Source organism: Myripristis murdjan, chromosome 12, assembly GCF_902150065.1.
Source record: "Myripristis murdjan chromosome 12, fMyrMur1.1, whole genome shotgun sequence".
Lineage (NCBI taxonomy): Eukaryota > Metazoa > Chordata > Actinopteri > Holocentriformes > Holocentridae > Myripristis > Myripristis murdjan.
The window spans coordinates 1,901,559-1,910,256 of NC_043991.1; positions in this window are offsets into that span (position 1 = coordinate 1,901,559).

The following is an 8,698-nucleotide window of genomic DNA, read 5'->3' on the forward strand; positions in this document are numbered from 1 at the left end:
CTTTTTTTGATCACCAACGCCTCTTCCAGTCTGACACATCACAGCTCAGGCGAGAATAGCTGATCTCTGAGTCTTGCAGGCTGCAGGGATCTCTCATTATAATAACCCGACTCCCACGCCGGGCGCCCGAGCGCGCGGCTAGCTGCGCATGCACGGCTTCCGGCTGTGCTCACACACACACACACACACACACGCACACATCGCCTTCCGGTGGTGCTTGACCACGGCGAGGCCTTGGTGAGGGCCCTTGTGAGATTTTAGCTTTTCGATTGGCCGCTTGACGCCCACAGTGCCAGTTGGGAAGACTCTCTGTCGTCAGCGGTGACGTGGTGGTAAATAAGGTGAACGTACGATGGCGGTCAGCCTGAGAATACCCACCAGCAGTTTGGACCAAAGTGTCACCGTCACTGAGATGGACTGAACGCGTCACGGGGAGCGTCCTGGGATCCTGGATGATGATGTCGTGGGTTTGACTCTGACGTTTATTGAATGTTATTCCCCCTCTCTCTCTCTCTTCCATCTTCCCCGTTTCTCTGTGCCGTAATGTGTCACATGAAGCCAACCGCCCCGAAAACACCTCACTTTCATGCAAACATGTGATTTGATATGTGGGGAAACTGCTCGTAAAGATGCATTCTGTAAAACTACCCTGAAGTGAGAACCGTTTAGATTCAACTGACCAGGGAGTGATGACACCCGACACGACAACAAAAATCAATTCTGCTTCAGAAAAAAAATCTGATCAATAATGAGGGAAAGCTAGCTAAAGAAACCCACGCCACATAATAAAAAAAATAAATCCTCACGTAAACAGGTCCTGTAGCCTCAGACTGACTGTTCAAATCTTGTTTTTCCTCAAACCAGTGAAACGATTTTCCAGCGGGATGAGAAGAAGAATTCCAGAATTTTCTTGGATCAAGTGGCATTTTCTCGATCCTCTTTCTCCTTTCTGCCTTGTTTCAACACATTTATACTTCTATGCTATGTTTATACTACCCACTGGCAGATTTCAACACTGAACATGAGCCTAAATAACAAAATGCATATTTTTGTGTGTGTGTGTGTGTGTGTGTGTGTGTGTGTGTGTGTGCTGCGCTCCAAAACATGAAACACTATGAGTTTATAGACCAAATCCCGTGTAATCTCAGTTTATGGGACATTAAGCTCTTAGTTTTGTTATTACACGAAGCTGAAATCTGTGCCGGGGTTTATATTCACTGTTAAAATCTAATTTTTCTTTAAAGAAGTAAAAAAAAAATCCAGCAGTGGGATGAGATAATCCCACTTGTTTCCAGTGTAGTTTCACTTGTGTCAGATTTTTTTTTGCAGGAACAGGTGTGAATGTGTTGAAACAGGCAGCATAAGGCAGGAATCTGCTTCATTCTGGAAACAGAAGCCTTTAATCTGGAGGCTAAATATGGGAATTACAATCTGGACAACAGAGGACAGCAGGAAAACACATGTGGGACGTTTGGCTTAGGTTTTATTTAAATATAGGCCTATTTATTTATTTATTTATTTACTTACTTACTTATTTTTCCCTGAGTGACTAATAAAACCTCTTACCAAGATATTTAGTCTCATATTCACTTACAAATCTTGTTTAAAAAAAATCCGCTTGTGGAATGAGATAATCCCACTCGTTTCCAGTGCAGTTTCAGTTTTGTTTTTCAGGGAACGAGTCTAAATGTGTAGAAACAGGGCAGATTAAGGCACTAGGATCAAGAAAATGACACTTGATTCAAGAACATTCTGGAGACAACTTGATTCAGAATTAGGAACAAGTGGGAAGAATTCCAGACTTTTCTTGAATCAAGTGGCATTTTCTCAATCCTCTTTCTCCTTTCTGCCTTGTTTCAACACATTTATACTTCTATGCTATGTTTATACTACCCACTGGCAGATTTCAACACTGAACATGAGCCTAAATAACAAAATGCATATTTTTTTTTTTTTCGCAGTGTGGTTGACTCTCCTCGCTGTCCCAGAGTAACCTTGTAGACTTGATGTGATGGTGTGAACAAACAGACTGAAGGTGCTAACTTCAGTATGTGCAAACATGCAGAGAGACATGTGGGTGTTTTTAATATCACCAGCAAGTGACACACACTGGCTGAACCTACGCGTAACAGACACACACACACACACACACACACACACATGTCAGGGGAACACACACACCGGCTCACATCGCAACGCAGTCACCAGAATCGAATGTGGCCATGTCATATTTCTGAAAACCAACAAATATGTGAAGTAAAATATCTGAATATCTGAAGTAAAAATATGTCGCGTTTAGTCAACATTTACATTTAGAGCCAATGTGGTGGAGCCTGTCCGTTGTCATGGTTACGGCTAGGAAAAGGTCATGGTTGAGGTTAGGAAAAATTTTGTTGTCATGGTTAGGAAAAGGTCATTGTCAAAGTTAGGAAAATATTCTTTGTCATGGTTAAGGCTAGGAAAATGTTCATTGTTATGGTTAAAAGTTAGGGAAAATGTTTGTTGTCATGGGTACGATTAGGAAAAGGTCATTGTTAAGATTGGGAAAATGTGCATTGTCATGGTTAAAATTAAAGTTAAAATGTTCATTGTCATGGTTAAGTTTAGAAAAATGTTTGCTGTCATTGTTAAGGCTAGGAAACGGTCATGATATATATGATATTATAGTTAGGAAAATGTTCGTTGTCACAGTTAAAATTAGGAAAGGGTCATTGTTAAGATTGGGAAAATGTGCATTGTCATGGTTAAAATGAGGAAAATGTACATTGTCATGGTTAAGGCTAGGGAAATGTTTGTTGCCACAGTTCAGGAATAGGAAAAGTTCATGGTTAACATTATAAAACGTGTGATAGTTATTATTAGCATAAGCTGAAAACGTGACATCTGAGCTTTTCCTTGGTTTGCAGAAATGGAAAATGCCAACATTTTTTTTTTTCCCTGGCGACTGGCCTGCACATCTGTCGCTTACGCCCACCTCCTCCAGCAATTACTAAACACTCAGATTATTTCCTCAGAAGTCTTCCTGCAGATTCTCAAAACAGAGTCGGGACAAACAATAAAAGAGCGAGCCCCGTCCTCTGACACACATCGGATTTCAGGGAAACGGTGACACGGAGAAACAAATGATGTCAGCCAGCAGCAGCAGCAGCAGGCCTGTGCGCTGTTATGGCTGCATGGGATTACACAAAGACAGCTGGGTGAGATCACTGGGGGTCGGGAAGGGTCGGGGGGGCAGAGGGGGTACCAGAGAAACGGGGGGTGGGGGCGGCGGGCGTTTGGAGGGGCAATGCATGCTCTCCGATGTTAAAAAAGTGTCAGGCCAGAGCAAAGAATGAAATAATCTGGTAATAATTTGTTCTCAAATTCAGAGTTTAAAAAAGAAATACCAGTGGGATGAGATAATCCCACTCGTTTCCAACGCTCATCAACGTGTTCCCAGAGTTTTCTTAAATCAAGTGTCATTTTCTCACCTTATTCTGCCTTGTTTCCACACATTTATACTCGTTCCCAGCAAAAAAAAAAAATCCTGAAGCAAGTGAAACTGCACTGGAAACAAGTGAGATTATCTAAATCTCTAGACTAAATGGCTTGGTGTGAAGGTGATTTTAGAAGTCATTCTGGAAAAAAAAAACAACGTATTTAATTAAAACCTCAGCCAAACATCCCACATGTTAAACGTGTGTGTTTTCCTGCTGCTCTGTTGCCCAGATTGTAATTCCCTCCTTCTGCCTGTGGATCAAAGTCATCTCCTTCCTGAGTGAAGCAGGTTCCTTATGCTGCCTTGTTTCTACATGTTTATACTTTTTGCTAGTAAAAAAAAAAAAAAAATCCTGAAACAAGTGAAACTGCAGTGGAAAAACGTGGGATTATCTCTTCCCACTGATGGATTTTTTTTAAACCTTATTCGCAGAAAAAAAAAACATTTGAACACTGAATATGAGGCTGAATGACTTGCTTGTTGATTGTTTTTGCAGTGTAATAAGAATAAATGCTTTATATCTGCGTTTTTTTTTGTTTTCAGCTGTGAGATTATGTTTCGGGGATCGGGGAGGAGGATTGAGGGAGTTCAGGTGGCGAGGAGGAGGCGTGTGGGACAGATGAGGAGGGGGAGGACGGGGAGGAGGGGGACGGTGGGCTGGGGACGGGGGGGCGGTAAAGGAGGCGGGGGAGTGAGAGTGAGGAAGTGGGTGACTCACTGGCTTCCAGTAAGAAGTCTGAGTCAGCTACTGGAAGCCCCCCGACCCGTCTGGAGACGATACGGGGCCAAAAATCTGTGTTTTCCACTTTGACAAGGAAAGAGTGCGGGGGCCCACAGGGTCCAAAACAACGAGAGGGGGAGGAACACTTGCAGCAGGATCGTAAGGAAACACATAAAAGTACTGGACCACCTGCAGGAGTTTCATCCCACTCTAAATCCATAGGCATTAATCTGGAATCCAGATTAATACATCTGATTTCTTGCTTGATCACTTCAGTCACACTTTCTTGCAAAAAAAAAAAGGAACTAATGGCAAATTCGTCTCCAGTCAAGACATATATTTATTATTTTCACTTCATTTTTTCGCCTAATACACATAATCCCTGAAAATGCAGCTCAGCTCACCTGCTGCTGCATGTGCAAGGGATTATCTGCCTTCATGTCTTTATCACTGAGCAACTGAAGACACAGATTGGGCTACAAAGCATGCCCAGATTTGTGTTTTAAGATTTTTTTTTTTTTTTTTTGAATTTCTTGCTTTCTTTGTGAAACAAGAACAGAGAACGGAGAAAGGAGAAAGGAGGGATGCAACAAAATCCTGTGGGACGTCCCGTCTGCACAGTCCTGAGGCGACGGGACACCTGCACCTCACAGTTCACACAATAACACTGTTAAGCTGCGTGAAACCCTCCCTCTCCTCCAAAAACAACAACAACAACATACAAACAAAACCCTTGAAAACGATCACCACGAGGACCCACTCATTCATTCACTGTTCCATCCATCCATCATCCACCCATCCACTCGTTCATTCCTGTTTGGCGTTTCCTTTGAAGTGATCCATCTCGCGGTGGAACCCCGTGACCTCACAAAGAATTCTGTCCCTAGCAACAAGCGGGGGAGGGGGCGGGGTCACTCTCCCTCCTCGGCAACAATAACAGCAGTCATATCGTGGCGGGATGACTGATCAGACGCCCCATTATGAGTCACTGGATATCTGGATCTCGGCCAAAAACTTTAACATATACATTATGCAGGGTTTTTTTTTTTCCTTTTGTGCTGTGATCCAATTCAGGCCTGAAGCTGCTGCTCTGCCACGTTTTTCATCTGATTCAGTCGCACGGCCTCGTGTTCACCAAGCACAAGTGTTGGGAAGGTTTTTACTCTTGAAATGTAAAAGATTACAAATTAATAGTCACCCTGTTAAAAATGTAATAAGTAAGTTACCTGTTTGAATCTCTTCATACCGGTGTAAATGCACCATAGTTTGATTATAAGTGGACCAAACAGGGAAGGTGTGAAAGCCCCTGAGCATCGCGCCTGCTGACACAAAAAATGGGAAATATTTCTAAGTGATGCACACAAATATGAAAAAAAAAAAAAAAAAAAAATACCCCCAAAATACTCTGTGTGATCATTTGCCCTCGGCATGTGCAGCCCTGTGGTTTTACTATGTAGAGACGGAAAGCAGCAAAGTATTTTTAGTCAAGTACTTATGAGGCAGTTACTCTGCAGAACAACATTTTCCATGCAAAACAACGAATGTGCTGCGTTGTTAGAGAGGAAAATAACCAACACACATTTACACATGGTATTGATACTTTTGCTTAAAGGAATACTCCGACTCCAACGCTGAGGGCAAAATCCTGTTTTCTCGACGTCCCCAGACTGAGACCAGATGTTGGACACCATTTCCACCTTTGGACGTCCAGTGGTTCAGTTCCTATGGTTAGCAAGCTTAGCATTTCCTGTTAGCTTAGCATAAAGAATTGAAGTCTATGGGAGTCGTTAGCCTGGCTTCATCAAATTGAAAAAATAAACCCCACAGCAGCTCTGAAGCTGTCTGGTTTGCACAGTGGATCATGTGGATTTGAAACAAATATCTTGGAGATATATGTATATATTTTAAAACCCTCTCCTAAGACAACTCTTGTTTATTGTTTGTTTTTTTAGATTCCAAGACGTGTAAATAACACCGCCTCAGAGCTGCTGGGAGGTTGATTTTACGGATCCCTGGCTATCAATATTACCAAAGCAAGATAAAAAAGCTATTGCTTACTGACTGAACATCATCGAACGTCAGTGAACAAGGATATTACGCACAATACCTGATTATTAATTTAAGTGTTAGGCCTGATACGACTGTCTTCTCCACTGATGAGCTGCAGGAAAGCTCGTGGGTCCTCATTGGCTCGGTGGTTTGATGTGACATCACCAAAGTAAACTTGGATCAGTGTTTCCCATCTGTTAAATCACCCTGCCAGCAGCTATTTTAGTGACTTTACACCTAGTCGGGGGTTGGTGTAAGTCTGAAGCGGTAACTTCTGTCCACACAAACTGTTTGAGTTTGGTCACTGATCACAACCACAGTTTGTTTTCTGCAGCCTGAACCGCAGCGCTCAAGTTTATTCTGCTGCATATTTGTACGTGATTTGCAAACCAAGGTCTTGTAAACTAAACCGGAGACTCACAAGTAACTGTTTTTTTTTTTTTGGATTTTGGTTATTCTGCCAGGATCAAGATTTTGGTCAAAATAAATCTGCTTCCAGTTTGTCTCTTGTTCCTCTCAGGTACCAAGTAAAAGACCGTCCCAGTGATTCTGCAGGCTCTGCCTGATATCTGCAAAACGTATACATTTCATGTTTCTACTAATCTTCTCGCAACTGAGACCAGATGTTGGACACCATTTCCACCTCTGTATGTCCTGCCCTTCAGTTCCTATGGGTAGCATTCCCTGTTAGCTTAGCATAAAGACTTGAAGTCTATGGGAGTCGTTAGCCTGGCTCAGTCAAAGTGAACAGATAACCCTTCCAGCAGCTCTGAAGCTGTTTGATTCACACAGTGGATCATGTGGACCTGAAGTACATTTGGGATTTTAAAAAAATGAGGTTGGTTTGAGAAGTCAGATGGTGGCGCTGTAACCGCTGAACACTTTTGTTGATCCTCACATCGCTGAAGGTGGAGGAAGATCCACCACTAATTAACTTCTCATCAAACCACGCTGTTTTTTTTTTTTTTTTTTAAATTCCAAGACGTGTATTTCTGTGGAAATTGGAGCTTCAGAGCCTCTGTAAGGTTTATTTTTTCACATTGATAGAGCCAGGCTAACGACTCCCATAGACTCCAAGTCTTTATGCTAAGCTAGCAGAAAATGCTAACCATAGGAACTGAACCACTGGTTGTACCGAGGTGAAAATGGTATCCAACACCTTGTCTCGGTCTGGGGAAGTATTCCTTTAGAAAAACAAACATCAGATTTTCCCGCTGGTGACCTTCATGACCCCGATCTCTCTGCCGCGCCCTCCTCGTCTGCACCGCCGCTGATGGAGCGCAGCAGGACGGAGAGAGAGTCTGTTTCCTGGATGTGGCCTTAACTTCCATGTCATACACCCAGATATCCTCTATCCACACCCACACCCACCCACCCACCCACCCACACACACACACACAGACATATGAGCCTATATCCTCTTTACAAAGCAAAACACTCTGCTGACCTACATCTGCCTCGCTGCAGCCGAAAAGAGAAAAGTCTCAAATCTCATGCTGCAAATTATTCAGCCCCTTTCAGGTGTTTTTTTGAAGCGATCCATCAAACTAAATCATAAAGTGCACTCAAACTACTTGTATTATTTAGAACAATCTAGCTGAAGTGCAGTGAGCGTATAAAATGTCAGAAAATCGTGCTGGCAGGTGCGCTCGCCCACACCGGGCTCTGCCAAAAGCTACAAACTGGTTTTCAGTGAAAATCCATGAACAACATGTGAATGTTGACCCTCTAAAAAAAATGTTCAGGAAAAAGTAAAACCACTCAGCTTCAGTATCAATGGAGAAATCGTTTTTAAAAGTCCATCAGAGGCCAAGTTTCTCTTCACAAGACTGACAGTCAGTTGAATTTTTGTGACGCTGCTCGTTTTGTACGAGTCTTTTCTCACAGCGCCTGTACTGTGTTGGAAATAAAACTCTTGATTTCCTCTGTGTTGCTGGGAACATCCTTCACAGATTAACAGATTACAGTGTTGGAGCATGAAGCCTGTCTCATCACTGCAAACAAATCGATTTCAAAAAGCCATTTAGTCTCATGTCCAGTGTCCAAATCTTGTTTTTCTTAAAGAGAATTTTAAATAATCTGCCAGTGCGATGAGATAATCCCACTTGTTTCGATGATTTTCAACTTGTTTCCAGAATTTTCTTAAATCAAGTGTCATTAGACTGCATTGGAAACAAGTGGGATTATCTCATCCCACTGGCAGACCTTTTTTTAAACCAGAAAAACAAGATTGAATTACATATTATTATAATAAAATCTATTCCTTAAGAGTGAATCAAGCCAGTCTCTTGCTGCCCAGTGCCAGGCATCAGGGATTTCTCATGGAAATTATATTATATATTATGGATATACATCTAGTTTATGTGTACATGTTCTTTTCTATAGATATTTTGCAGCCGTATTTCATTATAGAGTACATCTTGTCAATGTGACGGTTTAAGGGTGAAAGA